Source organism: Ornithorhynchus anatinus, chromosome X1 (assembly GCF_004115215.2).
Source record: "Ornithorhynchus anatinus isolate Pmale09 chromosome X1, mOrnAna1.pri.v4, whole genome shotgun sequence".
Taxonomy (NCBI): Eukaryota; Metazoa; Chordata; class Mammalia; order Monotremata; family Ornithorhynchidae; genus Ornithorhynchus; species Ornithorhynchus anatinus.
The window spans coordinates 4,213,054-4,231,136 of NC_041749.1; the positions used below are offsets into that span (position 1 = coordinate 4,213,054).

Genomic DNA, 18,083 nt, shown 5'->3' on the forward strand with positions numbered 1-18,083 from the left:
CGGTGCTTGCACGTTGTAAGCGCTCAATAAACGCTATTGAATGAAGGAATGGAAAGAGCCCGGGCTTGGGAGTCGGGGGTCGTGGGTGCGGGTCCCGGCTCCGCCGCTTGTCAGCCGTTGGACCGTGGGCCAGCCGCTTCGCTCCTCTGGGCCTCGGTGACCTCGTCTGGAAAATGGGGATTAACTGGGAGCCTCACGTGGGACGACCCGATGACCCCGGATCTGCCCCAGCGCTCAGCGCAGTGCCCGGCACGTAGCAAGCGCCTAACAGACGCTATTATTGTCATCATTATTACGGTCATTGGAGGAGCTGGGTTCTAGTCCCGGCAGGGGCACGTCCCCGCCGGGTGACCTCGGACAGGTCCCTTCCGGGGGCCTCGGTTTCCTCCGCCGTAAAGTGGGGATCCACTACCTGTTCTCCCTCCCCCAGAGCTTAGTCCTCGCCAGATACCGCGGTGATTATTATTCGTCTTATTAGGCCGGTGGGACAGATGCCCCGGCCGGGCTCCCCCGGCCTCGTCTCCTCCCCCGTTTGGCGCGCGCCGGTCGCGGGATCGAACAGTCGATCGTATGCAAACCGTCGCTGCAAAAAAAAAAAAAAAATTTAATAACCCGGGTAGCGGGAGCTCTGAGCCACTCACTCTCCCCCCTACGGTACGTCTCCCCGTCACCCGCCCCCACCTCCCCCAGGCGATGCCGCCATCAGTTTATCGTGCAGATAGAGAGAATTACAGGTGCCAAGCCCCGTTCCAAGCGCTGGGGTGGATACGGGGGCATCGGGTCGTCCCACGTGGGGCTCTCAGTCTTGGTCCCCGTTTTCCAGATGAGATCACTGAGGCCCAGAGCAGCGAAGCCACTTGCCCGAGGTCCCACAGCAGGCAGGCGGCGGGATTAGAACCCACGACCTCCGGCTCCCGAGCCCGGCCTCTTTCCCCCGAGCCCCGCTGCTTCTCGGTTATCGAAGCTTCAGAGCCGCCTAAGGATCGCTGTGGTGTTTGTGTACTTTTTTTAAATTGTATTTGTTGAGCGCTTCCGGTACGTCAAACGCGGTGGTAAGCCCCGAGGTAGGTACAGGGATTTCAGTCGTATCTACGCCTCCGCCGCTCACCGAGTCACAAAGGAGGGAGTGCGTTAGACGGAATCCCCGTCCCACGTGGGGCTGCCGGCCCAAGTAGGGGGGGGAACGGGCGAACCGAGGCGCGGAGAAGTCGAGTGACCCGCCCAGGCTCTCGATTCTACCTGTCGCCGTCGTCCTCGTCCGTCCGTCTCCCCCGATCGGACCGTGGGCCCGTCGGAGGGCGGGGACCGTCTCGATCTGTTACCGACTTGCGCATCCCGAGCGCTTAGCCCGGTGCCCCGCACGGAGTAAGCGCTCGATGAATCCTATAGAACGAAGGAACGAAAAGCGCCCGAGAAGCATCGCGGCCCGGTGGTTAGAGCCCGGGGCCCGGGAAGCCGGAAGAACCCGGGTTCCAGTCCCGGTTCCACCATCTCAGCCTGGCTCGGGGGAAGAGATCCCGGGCCCGGGGGTCGGCAGTCGTGGGTTCGAATCCCGGCTCTGCCACGTGTCAGCCGGCCGACTGGGGGCAGGTCACTTCGCTTCTCTGGGCCTCAGTGACCTCCTCTGTAAAATGGGGACGAAGACCGGGAGCCTCGCGCGGGACGACCCGATGGCCCCGTATCCCCCCCCCCCCCCCCCCAGCGCTTAGAACGGTGCTCTGCGCGTAGTAAGCGCTTAACGCATGCCAGCGTTTGAGCCCTCGGATGAGTCGCTTCACTTCTCCGTGCCTCGGTCGCCTCATCCGCCAAAGGGGGAGCGGGACCGCGAGCCCTTGGCGGGACAGGGACGGTGTCCGGCCTGGTTGGTTTCGATCTGTATTCCAAGCGCTTAGTACAGCGCCCTGCACGTAGTGAGCGCTCAGTAAAGCCCGTTGCGTGAATGAATGAGCCGCCCCGGCGCTGAGAACGGTTCCTGACCCTTAACGGATACCCAAAACGAAAATGAAAGGCGACCGAGCGGGGATCCGAACCCAGGTCCCCCTCCCTGCCGGGCCCTTCCTCTTCAAGGGGAGGGACCGTGTCCGCCGGCTCTCTCGTGTCGTGCTCTCCCAGGCGCTTAGTACAGCGCCCCGCACGCAGGAAGCGCCCAGTAAATACGAGCGAATGAAAGTACAGCGCTCCGCACCCAACTAAATGTTCCACCGTTCACCAACCCGTCGATCTCTGGAGCGCTCGCCGCGTGCGGGGCGCTGTGCTGAGCACTTGGGAGAGTCGGTAGACGCAGTCCCTCCCCAGAAGGAGCGTGCAGCCCGTGGGGGACGGGCAGGCGGTCGCGTGAATGACAGGTCGTCCACTAACTCTCCTCCCCTCTTCAAGGCCCTACTGAGAGCTCACCTCCTCCGGGAGGCCTTCCCAGACTCAGTTTCCCCTTTTCCCTCCGCTGCCTCTGTGTCCCGTCCCCACCTCTCCTCAGCCAAGTCCCCTTTCTCCCCCCCATTCCCTCTGCTCTTCCCCCTCTCCCTTCCCCTCGGCACTGTGCTCGTCCGCTCGTCTGTATATGTTTTTATTACCCTATTTATTTTGCTAATGAGACGTCCCTCCCCTCGATTCTATTTATCGCCCTGGTTCTCCTCCGTCCGTCTCCCCCGATTAGACCGCCAGCCCGTCGATGGGCGGGGACGGTCTCTATCTGTGGCCGGGTTGTCCGTTCCAAGCGCCCAGTACGGTGCTCTGCACATAGTAAGCGCTCACGACATACTACCGAATGAATGAAAGTACTCGCCGTGGGCAGGGCTCTTTACCGAGCGCCGGGGAGAGCACGGTAGAACCGACACATTCCCCGCCCGCAGCGAGTCTACGGTCTAGACGGGGAGACAGAGGGGAGTGGAAATAAATAAATGACCGATACGGACACAAGTAAGTGGTGTGGGGCCGGGGGGGGGGGGGGGGGAGATGAATAATAATGTCGGGATTTGTGAAGCGCTCACTATGTGCAGAGCACTGTTCTGAGCGCTGGGGGAGATACGGGGGAAATGAAGGGAGCGAGTCGGGGCGACGCAGAAGGGAGTGGGAGAAGAGGAAAGGCGGGCGCGGTCAGGGAAGGCCTCGTGGAGGAGATGTTATAATACTAATTACGGTCCCTTTTTAAGTGCTTATTGTGTGCCGAGCCTCTCAGGGTGGCAACTGGAGAGTTTCCAGTCCTCCACCGGTCTCGGCTACGGGAGGGAGGGGGGAGCGGAGCCCCGTCCGTCCCACTCCTAGCCCGGGCAGTGGCCAGCGAGGGGCGGCCCGTCGGCCACGGGTCGGAACCCCCCCCCCGGGCCGGGCAGCGGCGGCCCGGGACGGAGTCGAGGGCGGGGACCCGAGTCGACCGCCGCCGGATTTTTCCCCGAGAAGACTCCGCGGATCCACTCCCGGGACGACGGCGGACGGGGGGTCGGGCCGTGCGGGAGAGACGCGTCCGTGGCGTCGCGACCGGTCGGGGACGGCTCGACGGCGCAAGGGGAGACGTGTGCCGAGCGCCGTTCTGCGCCCCGGGGTAGATGCCGGTCGATCAGGTCGGACGCAGAAGGGACGGAGAGGGGAGAGTGTAGAATACGGGCCGCGTCCGTGAGCGGGAGGGTTTCAGAGCGCGGAGGGTCCGAGCGACGGGGCGGGTTAAACGTCCGAGGGCGGCCGGACCGTCCGTTTCCGGGTGGACCGCGCCCCTCTCCGGACCCGCGTGGGGATCGGCTCTGCCGTTCCAGCTCCGCGGCCTCGTCGCGGCGGGGCGAGGGACGTCCTAATTCCCGGCGGGCGGACGTCGCCCCACCGTCTCGGCTCCCGCGTCGGACCGAATCTTCTTCTTTCTCTCGGCTCCCCCGCAGGCACGTGCTCTCACACCTCAGACGGCGGAAACGGATGCCGTTCGGTTTCTGGTGGGGACCCAGTCTCTCAAATACGATAATCAGGTAACTGTTTTTTACCGGGCGCGCTCGCGTTCCGGGGGCCCCGGCGAACGTCCCCGGGTCCGCCGGCGTGAGCGTCTCCGACGCGCGGAGGCGGACGACGGGGCGGGAGGGAGCGTGGGTCGGAGGGGCCCGTTCCGAACGGAGCTTCGGTCCCGGGGATCCCCCCCCCCCCCCCGCCGACCCCGAGCTCCGGAAACGGGCCCGCCCGCCCCGGCTTCGGCGAACCCGTCCGTGCCTCCCCGCGGCGCTTCTGCGTACGCGTCGGTTCCGTCGGTCCGGAAGCGATGGGCTCTAGGAAGCGCACGCGGGTGCCGAGCTCCGGGCTGAGCGCCGGGCTGAATGTAAGAACCCTAGACCCAGGCCGGCACCCTGGAACCCGAGAGCCTTCCCGCCCGCGCCCCGGACGTCGTGAGTCTCCCGGGTGCCGTCCGCCGGCGAGGGTCCGGCCCGCGCGCCCCGAGCGAGGCCGGGGCGGGACGGGCGGCCGGCCGACCCCGCGGCCCCTCCGACCCCGGGCCCGCCCGACCCATCCGCCGTCCTCCCCCCACGGCCCCCGGGACGGCTTTTTAGCCCGCTGGGGAGAACGCGTTGGCTGCGGACCAGGTGGAGCAGATGGCCGAGATGGCTCAAAGGCACCCGCCGTGCACCTTCTCCTTCTCTCTCCCCCTTCCCGCCTCCTTCCTCTCTCCCTCCCTCCTCTCTCCGGCTCCCGCTCTCTCCACCTCCTGCCTCTCTCCGTTCCTCTCCACCTCCTTCCGCTCTGTCTCTTTCTCTCCTCTCCCTCCTCCCTCCCTCCCTCTCTGTCCTTTTCCCCCCCTCCCGCCTTTCCTTCCCTCTCTCCCTCGACTCTGGGACTCCGGGGATGTGACGGAGCCGCGGTGCCGGTGCCGACGGCTCCCCCCTCCCCTCCGTCCCCCGGGCTTTCGGTTCGGGAAGGAAGGCGTGGGGCCGGCTCCCGCGCGGGACGGCCGCGGGCGTCTCGCCGGCGGGGCGGGGGGGACCGTCCGTCGTCCGTCCGTCTCTCCGCCCTCTCGCCGCCCGGCCCGCCCGTCCGTGTCCTCCCGCCCCGGGGTCCCGCCGAGGTCCCCCCACCCGGGCGTCCCCGGCCCCCTAGGCCCTAGGCCCCCGGGAGGACCCTGGCGGACGTTAGGACCCCGGGACGGAGAGAGAACGCCGGGCTTGCGGTGCGATGGGCCGGTTGGCCCTCCTTCTGCCTCTCGTGACCCTGAGACCCTACGGGCCCGATGGAAATCATTTTAGCACTCTCCTTTGCTTTTGCCTTTCCTTCCCTTTTCTTTTTCTTTTCCTTCTCTTTCCTTTTCCTTTTCCTTTTTTTCTTTTCCTTCCTTTTCCTTTCCCTTGCCCTTCCGTTTCTTTTTCTTTTCTTTCTCTTTCCTTTTCGTTTTCCTTCTCTTTTCTTTTCCTCTCCTTCCCTTTCCTTTTTCTTTCCCTTCCGTTTTCTTTTCCTTCTCTTTCCTTTTCGTTTTCCTTCTCTTTTCTTTTCCTCTCCTTCCCTTTCCTTTTTCTTTCCCTTCCGTTTTCTTTTTTCTTCTCTTTCCTTTTTCCTTTCCTTCTCTTTCCTTTTTGTTTTCCTTCTCTTTTCTTTTCCTCTCCTTCCCTTTCCTTTTTCCCTTCCGTTTTCTTTTCCTTCTCTTTCCTTTTTGTTTTCCTTCTCTTTTCTTTTCCTCTCCTTCCTCTCCGTTTTCTTTTTCTTTTCTTCCCTTTCCTTTTTCTTTTCCTTCTCTTTCCTTTTTCTTTTCCTTCTCTTTTCTTTTCTTCTTCTTCCCTTTTTCTTTTCCTTCCCTTCCCTTTTTCCCTCCCTCTCCTTTTTCCCTCCCTCTCCTTTTTCCTTCCCTTTCCTTTTTCCTTTGCTTTCCCCCCTTCCTTTCCTTTCCTTTCCCGGTGAAAAACGATGACCTCCTGACTCCCGGGCCCGAGCGCTAGCCACTACTCCTCGAGACCTGGGGGTCTCGTTCCGGCCCTCGCTGCCGGCCTGTTTGCGCGTCTTTGGACGGGTCACTCTGTCTCTCTGGGTGCCGTTTCCTCGTGCGCAGAACGGGGGGTGAGATCGACTGTGAGCCCAGCCCGGGGCAGGGACCCCGTTGGATCCGGTAACCTCGTGTCTTACCCCAGCACTCAACACAGAGTGGGCGCTTAACAGATATCATCATTATCCTTATTAGGGATCGCCCGTGCCCTGGGCTCTCCCGTCCTGTGTTCGGTGACGGCCCACCCTCAACCAGCAGCGACAGAGAGGGCCCCGTCGGTCGGTCGGTGCTATTTATCGGGCGCTCGCCGCGGGCAGGGCACCGTGCCCGGCGCTTGGGCGGGCGCAGAAGAGCCGACACGTCCCCCCGCCCACCGAGAGCTTACAGTCTGGAGCCGGGAGCGCGAGGCCCAGAACGGTCTCGAAGCCACGCTTCCCGAGCCGGAGCGATTCTGCCTCCGACGGCCATTCTGCCTGAAACCCGTCAGAGCGCCGGTTTAACGAGGACGACGATCAATTCACGTTGCTATTTGTTAAGCGCTCACTACGTGCGGGGCACTGTTGTAAGCCGCTGGGGTAGGTACAGGGGAATGAGGTTGTCCCACGCGAGGCTCGCAGTCTTCATCCCCGTTTTCCAGATGAGGGAACTGAGGCCCAGAGAAGCGAAGTGACTCGCCCACGGTCCCCCGGCTGACGGGTGGCGGAGCCGGGATTCGAACCCGTGACCTCCGACTCCCGAGCCCGGGCCCTTTCCACCGAGCCGCGCTGGGGATATCGGTCGTGAAACTTTCACGACGGCGTCCCGCGAAGCCGTTACGGAGGACGGGGGTCCACCGGAAGACCCTCGACGGCCCGACGGTCTCTCTGATTGCGTCTGTAGATCCACATCGTCGATTTTGATGATGAAAATAACATCATAAACAAAAACGTCCTCCTCCATCAAGTGGGTGAAATCTGGCAGATCAGCACCAGCCCGGCAGATAAAGGGGTGCTCGCCACCTGCTACGGCAAAAGTAAGTGCTGCTTTGCGTCCGTGTCTGGGGGACGGAAGGTGACCGCACGTCTGGGTGAGGGTGAGTCGTATTTATCGAGGGCCTGCTGGGTGCAGAGCTCTGCGCCGAGCACCTGGGAGACTACAGTATGATGAGAATTGTCCTTTTAGGGTGTGAGCCCGCTGTGTGACTCTGGGCAAGACGCTTAGCTTCTCTGTGCCTCAGTGACCTCGTCTGTAAAATGGGGATGAAGACCGTGAGCCTCACGTGGGACAGCCCGATGACCCCGTATCTCCCCCAGCGCTTAGAACGGTGCTCTGCACACGGTGAGCGCTTAACAGATACCAGCATTATTAGTAGTAGTGTTGTTGGGCGGGGATTGGCCCTATCTGTTGCCCAGTTGTCCATTCCAAGAGCTTAGTGTGACTTTGGGCGAGTCACTTCGCTTCTCTGGGCCTCAGTGACCTCATCCGTAAAATGGGGATTAACCGTGAGCCCCACGTGGGACGGCCTGATTCCCCTGTGTCTCCCCCAGCGCTCAGAACGGTGCTCTGCGCATGGTAAGCGCTTAACGGATACCAACGTTGTTATTATTATCGTCATCAGTAGTAGTACAGTGCTCTGCACACAGGAAGCGCTCAATAAATCCGGTCGAATGACTAATAATGCTGGTATTCGTCGAGTGCATTTGCTCGAGTGCTTACTACGTGCCGAGCGCTGTTCTAAGCGCTGGGGGAGATACAGGGTGATCGGATTGCCCCACGTGGGGCTCACCGGCTTCATCCTCATTTACGGAGGAGGTAACTGAGGCACAGAGAAGCGAAGCGACCCGCCCCGAGTCACACAGCGGACAAGCGGCGGGAGCCGGGATCGGGACCCACGACCTCTGACTCCCGAGCCCGGCCTCTTGCCACGGGGACGTTCCCTCCCCGCAACGAGCTCTGCGTCTACGCCAGCCCCCGTTTTCGGTCCCGACGGGGAACGGTAGCCTGTCCGTGAACGGCCGGGACGGCCCGCCGGTCCTCCGGGCGGCTCCAGTCTCGCCCCTCCCGTCCCGCCTGCGGGTGCCCCCGGGACGTCCCTCTCCGGGAAGGATTTTGGAGAGGGAAAGGGCGGGGAGCCTTCTTCCGAAGGGACGGGCTGGCGGAGGAAAGGTGCGGTTCCGAGCGGGGTCAACGCAGAGCGCGTCGCCCGGCCGCGGGGCTCCTCTCGGACGGCAGCCGCCCGCGTTTGCGTTCCCTGAAAAGTCGAGAAGACGAGGCTCCTTGGGACGCAGTCGTAGCGAGCGCTTTCTCCGGGATGTTGGGCAGGACCGTTTGGCCACCGACCCTTTAAATCCGCTGCCCGGGCTCATCCCTTCATTGTGTCCTTTGGCCCTTTTTTTTTTTTTTTTTTTTTAAACACCTTTCTTTTTCACATTTAGGAGATGAGGTGAAATAGAGATCAGATTATCTTTTGTTCCTATATTTTCGTACGGTGCCCGGCACGTAGTAAGTGCTCAACGGATACCCCGATTATTATCGTTATCGACGTCCGCCGTGTGGGCCGGGTTTTTGTTTTTTAATCGCTTCCCTGTTCCCACATCTGTTGCACGGACTGCGTCTGTACTCTGTCTCTAAAAATGCGGCTCTATTTTCATTTATTTAATGGTACTAATAATAATGGTATTTTATAAGCGCCCACTACGTGCCGAGCGCTGTTCTAAGTACTCGGGGAGATATTGCCCTAATTATGCTGTTAACGAAGTGTCCGTCCCCTCGACCGTCGTGATTACGTGCCTTGTTTTTGTCCGTCCGTCTCCCCCGATTAGATCATGAGCCCGTCGTTGGGCAGGGACGGTCTCTATCTGTTGCCGAATTGTCCGTTCCGAGCGCTCGGTCCAGTGCTCTGCACAGAGTAAGCGCTCGATGAGTACTGTTGAAGGGATGAATGAACGCAAGGCGATCAGGTTGTCCCATGTGGGGCTCGCGCTTTCAGTTCCCATTTCACAGATGAGGGAACTGAGGCCCAGAGAAGTGAAGTGGCTTGCCCAAGTTCACGCAGCAGACAAGTGTCAGAGCTGGGATTAGGACCCGTGACCTCCGACCCCCAAGCTCGACCTCTTTCCCGAGCTCTTTCCCGAGAAGCAGCGTGGCTCAGTGGAAGGAGCCCGGGCTTGGGAGTCAGAAGGTCATGGGTTCGAGTCCCGGCTCCGCCGGCCGTCTGCTACGTGGCCCCCGGGCAAGTCGCTTCACTTCTCCGGGCCTCCGTTACCTCGTCTGGAAAATGGGGATTGAGACGTTCAGTCCTCTGCGGGGCAGGGACTGTGTCCAACCCGTTTCGCTTTTACCCACCCCCGGCGTGTAGTACGGTGCCTGTAGTAAGCACTTAACAAATACCGTCAGTATTAGTATTAGAATTATTATTATTATTAAGGGAGAGGAATATGAGTCCTGGGCGCTCTTCCTTGGCTCAGCTAAATAGACTGGGGGGCCAGAGGGTAGGGACCTCCCCGACTTCACTAATTTTCATTTATTTTGAAGAAGAAGAAAACCTCTTATCTACATCCCGAATGTGAGTTTAGTAAAGGACCAGAGCTTGTCGACGGCGTGGACTTAAACGAAAGACCAGAGACTCCCTGATGACCGGAGATAAAATTGATCCTAATTATAATTCGGTTTTTCCCCCGATTGCCTGTTTTAGGAGATTTTTTAGTCAGTTGTTTTTTTCTTCCAGCCAAAATTAGTGAATTCAATGAGAGAATATACTTGGGCTATTTTTTTTTTTCTAATTTTAATTCTCCCTTCTCAGGGGAAGCAGCGTGGCTCAGGGGAAAGAGCCCGGGCTTGGGAGTCAAAGCTCATGGGTTCGAATCCCGGCTCTGCCACCTGTCAGCTGCGTGATTGTGGGCGAGTCACTTCACTTCTCTGTGCCTCAGTTCCCTCGTCTGTAGAATGGGGATGAAGACTCTGAGCCTCGCGAGGGACAGCCCGATTCCCCCGTGTCTACCCCAGCGCCTAGAACGGTGCTCTGCACATAGTGAGCGCTTAACAGATACCAACATTATGGTTATTCATTCAGAGATGGCTTATGATGCTCAGAGATTCAGTTTGTCTCTCTGATACTGCACCCAAAGAGAACAAAAAAGGGGATCTGTACCGGTCGGCCGGACTTCGCTTAGCTACGTTTTCGTGTCGGCCGTCGAAAACCTACCCGTAGCCTGAGCTCAGCAGAGTCCCATCTCTTATTGCCCTTATTCCTTGTGAGAATAACGGAATTCGAGTGTCCCTTCGAGCCGGCGCCCCGCGCGAAGCCCCTCGGGGAGTACCAACCTGAGAAATGGCGGGCGACGCCAGCGGATGCTTATTTCTTACACCCGTTTGACACCGCTCCTGAATTGGAACCCAGGTCGAAGTGCCCCGGCACCGTTCAGAAGGGTGTCGTGCTCTGCCACGCTGCCGAACGATAGGAGTTGAAAGCGGTTTGAAGATGGGTGATGCAGCCCAAGAAAAATCCTCCGAAGAGTGTTTTGTTATTTTAAGATTAGAGCGGACTTAAAGTTTTCCAGGGCAGTGCCCGTTTTATTTCCCGGATGGCTAACCTCTAGATCCCATTCCTGTCGTTTCTCTGTCCTCGCTGGCTTTTCGCAACACCTCCAAATTTAGTATCGACTGGAAATTTAATTAATGTGCTGTTTACCGCTCCTTCCAGATCACTAATGAAGGTGTTAAATAAGGCCGAATCTTCCACGGATCCCTGGGGCAGCTCGCCGGACGCTTCCCCGCACCTTAATATGCCGTTGTTTATCATCGCTCTTTGTTTATGGTCCTCGATCCGGTTTATAATCCGTGGGGGAGTGCTCATTTGAAAACCGATCTGAATTAATCCGCCCGGTAAGACCGCGAAGGCCCGTGTCAGATACTCGCCTCGATTTTGGATGCGTTATTTATAGGGGTCGTCGACGATTTGTGATCTGACGTGAAATCCGGGCCCTCATCCTCTTAAAATTCACCAGCTGAGCCGAAGGGAGCCTAAAAGACCTAAAAGGCTTGGAGGCGCCGCGCGTTGACCTGTCGGTCAGTCGCGTTTACTGAGCGCTCACCGTGTGCGGAGCACTGTACTCGGCGCTTGGGAGAGTACGGCACAACCGAGGCGGTAATGATAATAATAAGGCTGGTATTTGTTAAGCGCTTACTGTGTGCCGAGCACTGTTCTAAGCGCTGGGGGAGATACAGGGTCATCGGGTCGTCCCACGTGAGGCTCACGGTCTTCATCCCCATTTTCCAGACGAGGGAACTGAGGCACAGAGAAGTGAAGCGACTGGCCCACAGTCACACAGCCGACAAGCGGCGGAGCTGGGATTCGAACTCATGGGCCCTGACTCCAAAGCCCGTGCTCTTTCCACTGAGCCACCGCACGTTCCCTGCCCACAACGAACGTCCGAGAAACAAGCAGCTGGGGAAGGAGGGGAAGCCCCGTGCCGAGAAGCCTAGTTTCATTAATTAATGTCGGTATTTGTTAAGCGCCTACTATGTGCCAAGCACTGTTCTAAGGCGCCGGGGTGGATACAAGGTCATCGGGTTGTTCCCCCGTAGGGCTCACGGTCTTCTTCCCCATTTTACAGGCGAGGGAACTGAGGCCCAGAGAAGTGAAGTGACTCGCCCAAGGTGACACAGCTGACAAGCGGCGGAGTCGGGATTAGAACCCATGACCTCTGACTCCCAAACCCGGGCTCTTTCCACTGAGCCACGCTGCTTCTAAATGAAATCAGTGGATAGAGCCTGGGCCCGGAAGGCCTAAGGGACCCGGGTTCTCATCCCGGCTCTGCCGTTTGTCCGCCGCGTGACCTGGGGCGAGTCACTTCACTTCTCTGGGCCTCATTTACCTCATCCGTAAAATGGGGATTAAGACCGGGAGCCCCACGGGGGACGGGGACCGTGTCCAACCCGATGACCCAAGCCCTGGGGCGGAGAGGAGATGAGTCGCGTCGAACGGAGGGCGCGGGAACGACGGGGTCCCCCCGGTCGAATTAGGGCAGAGGACGGGTTCTAAATCCTTACCGTATCGATTAGCCTGTGAGCCCGTCGACGGGCGGGGGTCCTCTCTCTCCGTTGCCGAATTGTCCGTTCCAAGCGCTCAGTCCAGTGCTCCGCACGCGGTAAGCGCTCCGGGAATACCGTCGAATGAATGAGAAGAGCAGATCGAGGCCCAGAGAGGTTAAATGATTTGAGCGAGGTCACGCAGCCGCCATTGGAACCCGGGTCTGTGCTCTTTCCGCTAGGCCACCCCGCCCCTCTTCCACGTCCTGAGCCCTCGGCCGACCGGTGGTATTTATTGAGCGCTTACTGTCCGCTCGGAGCGATGCGCTCGCACTGGTAGCGTCGGTCGACACTTTCCCAGCCCTCCCGTTAAGACGTTCCGCCTCCGAGCGCCTGCCTCCCGCCCAGCTCAGCCGTCCGACGGCTCGATTTGGGCTCGATGACCCCGGCCTCCTTTCTGGCCCGAGTCCGTAGCCTCCGTAGCCTCCGGCCACCGGGCCCCGTGGGCCAAGGGGGAAATAACCGGCAGGACCATCGTGACGTGGGAAGAGCGAGGGGGAAAGTTTTTAACGAGGGTGGTCCCGACGGGGGAGGCCAGGGGATGGAGAGAGCAGGTGGTTTCCTCCTGAGAAGCGGCGGGGCCTAGTGGAAAGAGCACGGGCCTGGGAGTCGGAGGACCTGGGTTCTGATCCCCAGGGAAGCAGCGCGGCTCAGCGGAAAGAGCCTGGGCTTCGGAGTCGGGGGTCACGGGTTCGACTCCCGGCTCTGCCGCTCGTCAGCTGCGTGACTGTGGGCGAGTCGCTTCGCTTCTCTGGGCCTCAGTTCCCTCATCTGGAAAATGGGGATTAACCGGGAGCCTCACGGGGGACGACCCGATGACCCTGTATCTACCCCCAGGGCCGAGAACAGTCCTCGGCACGTAGTAAACGTAAATACCAGCATTAGTATCCCCGCTCCGCCGACCTGTCCGTTGCGTGACCTCGGGCAGGTCACTTCGCTTCTCTGGGCCTCAGTTTCCGCAACTGTGAAATAAGGGATTCAGTCATACTCCCTCCTACTTAGTATGTGGGCCCCAGGTGGGACAGGGACGGTGTCCAACCCCATTTGCTTGTACGATAATAATAATAATAATAATAATGTTGGTATTTGTTGAGCGCTTACTGTGTGCAGCGCACTATTCTAAGCGCTGGGGTAGGTACAGGGTCCTCAGGTTGTCCCACGTGGGGCTCACGGCCTTCATCCCATTCGGCAGATGAGGGAACTGAGGCCCAGAGAAGTGAAGCGACTCGCCCACGGTCACGCAGCTGACGAGCGGCAGAGCCGGCATTCGAACCCATGACCTCTGACACCCAAACCCGGGCTCTTTCCACCGAGCCACGCCGCTTCCCTACAGAACGGTGCCTGGCGCACGGTAAGCGCTTAACAAATACCATCATTATCGTCTACCCCAGCCCTTAGAGCATTGTTTGACACCTAGTAAACGCTTAACGAGTGCCGGGAAAAGAAAAATGATCCCCTGCTCTACGAGTCTGATTTGCAGTGGAGGGGATGATGGCTGCCCCGTGTGAACGTAGCTGTATCGCACATCTGTAATAGTAATAATAGTGGTATTTATTATTATTCTCCTCATTTTGGGTCTTTTTAAGCCCTTACTCTGTGCCGAACGCCGTACTAAACTCTGGTGTAGATCCAGAGTAATCAAGTCAAACGTGAGCTCTCTATCCCCCAGAGAGCTCACAGTCTAAGCAGGAGGGAGAACAGATATCGAATTTCCCCTTCAGAGACGAGAAGCCAAGGCACAGGGAGGTTAAACGCCTTGCTCAAGATCACACAGCAAGCGAGCGCCGGCCCCGAATCAATCTGATGATGATAATAACGTTGGTGTCTGTTAAGCGCTTACTATGCGCGGAGCACCGTCCTAAGCGCCGGAGGAGGTACGGGGTCGTCGGGTCGTCCCACGTGAGGCTCACGGTTAATCCCCATTTTCCAGATGAGGGAAACTGAGGCCCGGAGAAGCGAAGCGACCCGCCCACGGTCCCACAGCTGACGAGCGGCAGAGCCGGGATTCGAACCTATGACCTCCGACTCCCCAGCCCGGGCTCTTGCCACCGAGCCACGCCGCTTCTCCGGAACCGGTTCGGCACGGGGCGGGAACGGAGGGTCTCATCACGGTCCGGAAAACAGCCGCTTAATTCCGGCGGCGTCCCCGTGAGCAGATTGGTCTCCACTTGAGTCGTTTTTTCCCCGGAACGAGCCGGGTGGTAAAATCCGAGGTGCGTGTTTTTAGATGTGTTCGTTCGGAAGGAAAGAGCGGCATCTTGTGGGTTCGCTCCAGTCCCCGCCTCCGTTCTCTTCTCCTCCGTTTCTCGGTCGGTCAGTCGATGGGATTGATGGGTCACGTGGTCTCTGCCCAGAGCCGTGCCGGCCAACCTCTTGGGAAAGTAGAGCGCCGCAGAGTCGGGAAGCCCAGTGCTTCCCCACGGGGAGCTTACGTTCTACAGACGCTAAAGTAGTTCGGGGATGGGGGAAGAAAGAGTAGCGAGCGTGACTATTTCCACAACTGTCGAGGGGCCGGGGTGAGCCTCAGAGTGAATAAGGGGGACACGGCCAAGTTGCGAGGAAGGGAGATCAAGGGCTTAGGGAAGCAGCGTGGCTCGGTGGAAAGAGCCCGGGCTTGGGAGTCCGCGGTCATGGGTTCGAATCCCGGCTCTGCCACTTGTCGGCTGTGTGACCGTGGGCGAGTCACTTAGCTTCTCCGGGCCTCGGTCCCCTCATCTGTCAAATGGGGACGAAGACCGTGAGCCCCCCGTGGGACGACCCGATCCCCCCGTGTCCACCCCGGCGCTTAGAACGGTGCTCTGCACAGAGTAAGCGCTTAACAGATACCAACATTTATTTTTATTTATTTATCTTTAAGAGCCGGGGCTTGGGAGTCAGAGGTCACGGGTTCGAATCCCGGCTCTGCCGCTTGTCGGCTGTGTGACCGTGGGCGAGTCACTTCGCTTCTCCGGGCCTCGGTCACCTCATCTGGAAAATGGGCATTAACCGTGAGCCTCCCGGGGGACGACCCGATGACCCCGTATCTCCCCCCCGGCGCTTAGAGCGGTGCTCGGCACGTAGCGGGCGCTTGACAAATACCGACACGATTATCGACCTCTTACCCCAGCCCCTTACTCACATTTTTCCGGACGCTTCGGAGCAGGCCGAGCGTTGATTCTCCCGCTGCCCGTCAGCAAAGTGGAGGTTGCGCTTGGGAAGCCTAAACCCTCCCTGGACCCCAAGGCTCTGGTTGGGGGGGTGGAAAAGGTTGGGGGGGGGGTGGATCTCGGGAGACCTCAAACATAAATGCGTTCATCCGTCGCGGGATGGGGCTCATTACGTCTAGGCCGGTAACCTGAATGATGATGATACTGATGATGATTAAGCACTTAGTGTGAGCCAGGGACTGTACCGATCGCCGCGGTGGATAGGAGATCATCTGGTCCCTGACTAGCTCCTTTTATTTCATTACCACCCACCGGCCCCACGGCGCTTACGTATATGTCCGTGACGTGTTTATCTGTGTCAAGGTCCGTCTCCCCCTCTAGACCGGAAGCTCGTTGAAGGCAGTCCGGTGCCCTGCACACAGTAAGCGCTCAGTAAAGCTGAGGGATTGATCGACTGATCCCACCACGTGGGGCTCGTAATCTGAGGAGGAGGGAGACCAGGTTCTGAATCCCCATTTTGCAGACGAGGGAGACGTGAAGTAATAATAATAATAATAATACTAACAGTGTTGGTATTCGTTAAGCGCTTACTATGTGCAGAGCACTGTTCTAAGCGCTGGGGGAGATTCAGGGGAATCAGGTTGTCCCACGTGGGGCTCACAGTTTTAATCCCCATTTTCAGATGAGGTCACTGAGGCCCAGAGAAGTGAAGTGACTCGCCCACGGTCACACAGCGGACAAGTGGCAGAGCCGGGATTCGAACCCGTGACCTCTGACTCCCAAGCCCGGGCTCTTTCCACTGAGCCGCGCTGCTTCTCCCAAGTGACTTATGTGGGGCTCTCGGTCTTAATCCCCGCTTTACAGATGGGGAACCGAGGCCCAGAGAAGTTGGTATTTGTTAAGCGCTTACTCTGTGCAGAGCACCGTTCTAAGCGCTGGGGTGGACACAGGGGAATCGGGTCGTCCCACGTGGGGCTCACGGTCTTCGTCCCCATTTGACGGACGAGGGAACCGAGGCACCGAGAAGTGAAGTGACTCGGCCGAGGTCAGCCAGCAGGTGAATGGCAGAGCCGGGATTGGAACCCCAGATCCTCTGACTCCCAGGTCCATGTTCTTTCCACCAGGCCACACGCTCAAAACTTGCTAACTCTGTCGTACTCTCCCAGTCGCTTAGCACAGTGCTCTCCGCACATAGTAAGTGATCACTAGATCCCATCGGTCGACCGATTGACTTACTGGTTGAGAAGCGGCGTGGCTCAGTGGAAGGATCCCGGGCTTGGGAGTCAGAGGTCGTGGGTTCTGATCCCGGCTCCGCCACTTGTCAGCTGTGCGACTCCGGGCAAGTCACTTCACTTCTCTGGGCCTCAGTTCCCCATCTGTAAAATGGGGATGAAGACGGTGAGTCCCACATGGAACACCCTGATCACCTCGTATCCCCCCAGCGCTTAGAACAGCGCGTGGCACATAGTAAGCGCTTAACAGAGGCCGTCGCTATTATTATTATTATTAGTGGATCAGGCCAGAAGGAGACTGAGCTGGGCTCTGCTACGTCAGCGCGCCGAAATCACCCAGCCTAACTTTCACCAGCGCTGCACAGAAAGAGTTTTCCTCCGCCCCTCGCCCCAAAAATAGCCAGACTGGTCCTTTACGTCGAGGTTTCGTTGCAGAACTTCCGTCTGGTCCGTGCGATTCCGGAGGATTATCGAGTTCAGCCTTAAATCTCTCACATGGGCACGGAAAGAAGAAAGAGAGTAAGAACTCTAATTGATTGACACTTCGATAAGGAAAAGAAGACGGTCTTATATTGTGAGGTGCTCAGAAGAGGCGACGGGGCGATCGCAACCCCGAAACACGAAAGCGGGGGAAAAGTGTATGAGGTCAGTGTATGGAGACGAAAATACATCTCGAAATTGGCAACGGTTGCTATGCAGCAGTCGGTGAGCACAGTTCAGTTCTATGGAGGGTGAATTTAGACTCTTTCAGCACCGTAAAAAAGTGAAATTCGCAACGCCTGCAGGGTTACGCGTCGCCTGAACGAACCGTCCGGTCAGAAGGGCGAATCGGGCCGGGATCGATCAGTCGATGCTGTCGAACGATTGGTGATGCTAACCGCCGAACTTCAGTCTCCTCCCGACCGTTCACCCCCACCCGGGATGTTCGGTGTACGGTGTGCTTTTAACTATGTGCCGGGCGCTTGGTTTTAAGCGCTTACTGTGTGCCAGGAACTGTATTAAGCGCTGGGGTGGATACAGGCAAATCAGGTTGGATACAGCCTCCTATAGGCGCACAGTCTTAATCCCCATTCGATGGGTGAGGTTACGGAGGCACGGAGACGTGAAATGGGTGACTCAGTCACACGGCAGACGGGTGGTGGAGCTGGGACTAGAGTCCAGGTCCTTCTGCCGCCGAGGCCCACGTTCCGTCTACACTGCTTCTCCGCTGCTTCTCCAGTATTCAGTGCCATCCTGGTAATAACGATCGCGGTATCCGTTAAGCGCTTACCATGTGCCGGGCACCGTACTGAGAGCTGGGCTGGAGCCGCGCAAATCGGCTTGGACGCAGCCCCCGTCTCGCATGGGGCTCGCGGTCTCAATCCCCACTCTATAGATGAGGTGGGTAGCCGAGGCACAGGAAAGTGAAGTGACTTGCCCAAGGCGGGCAGTGGGGGGGCCGGGATTAGAACCCGCGTCCTCCCGCTTCCGAGCCCGGGCTCTTGCCACTGGGCCACGCTGCTTCTCGTGGCGTGCGGGCTGGCTTGTAGTAAGAGAGAAGTGAGGGGGATTAGGAGCGGCGAGCTGATCGAGAGCTTCCAAGCCAAGGGTGAGGAATCGTGGTTTGGGGCGGAGGCGGGTGGGCAACAACTGGACTTCTCGAGGAGCGGGGAAACGCGGACTGAACGTTTTAGGAGAGAAACGACGTGGGCAGTCGAT

At 58.8% G+C, this 18,083-nt stretch overlaps 1 protein-coding gene across 2 annotated transcripts in view; it reads left to right on the forward strand.

Moving 5' to 3' along the window:
- Positions 1-3,887: 3,887 nt before the first annotated feature.
- The window catches only part of EIPR1 (EARP complex and GARP complex interacting protein 1), a 79,631-nt gene continuing 65,435 nt past the window's right edge, over positions 3,888-18,083 (forward strand). The window contains exon 1 of one of the 2 annotated variants that reach the window (XM_039910254.1): positions 3,888-3,950. The gene's annotated coding sequence lies outside the window, so the exon portion shown is untranslated. Of the gene's footprint in view, positions 3,951-6,873; positions 6,951-18,083 lie in introns of those variants that run through there. The other variant, XM_039910255.1, reaches the window with a different exon arrangement.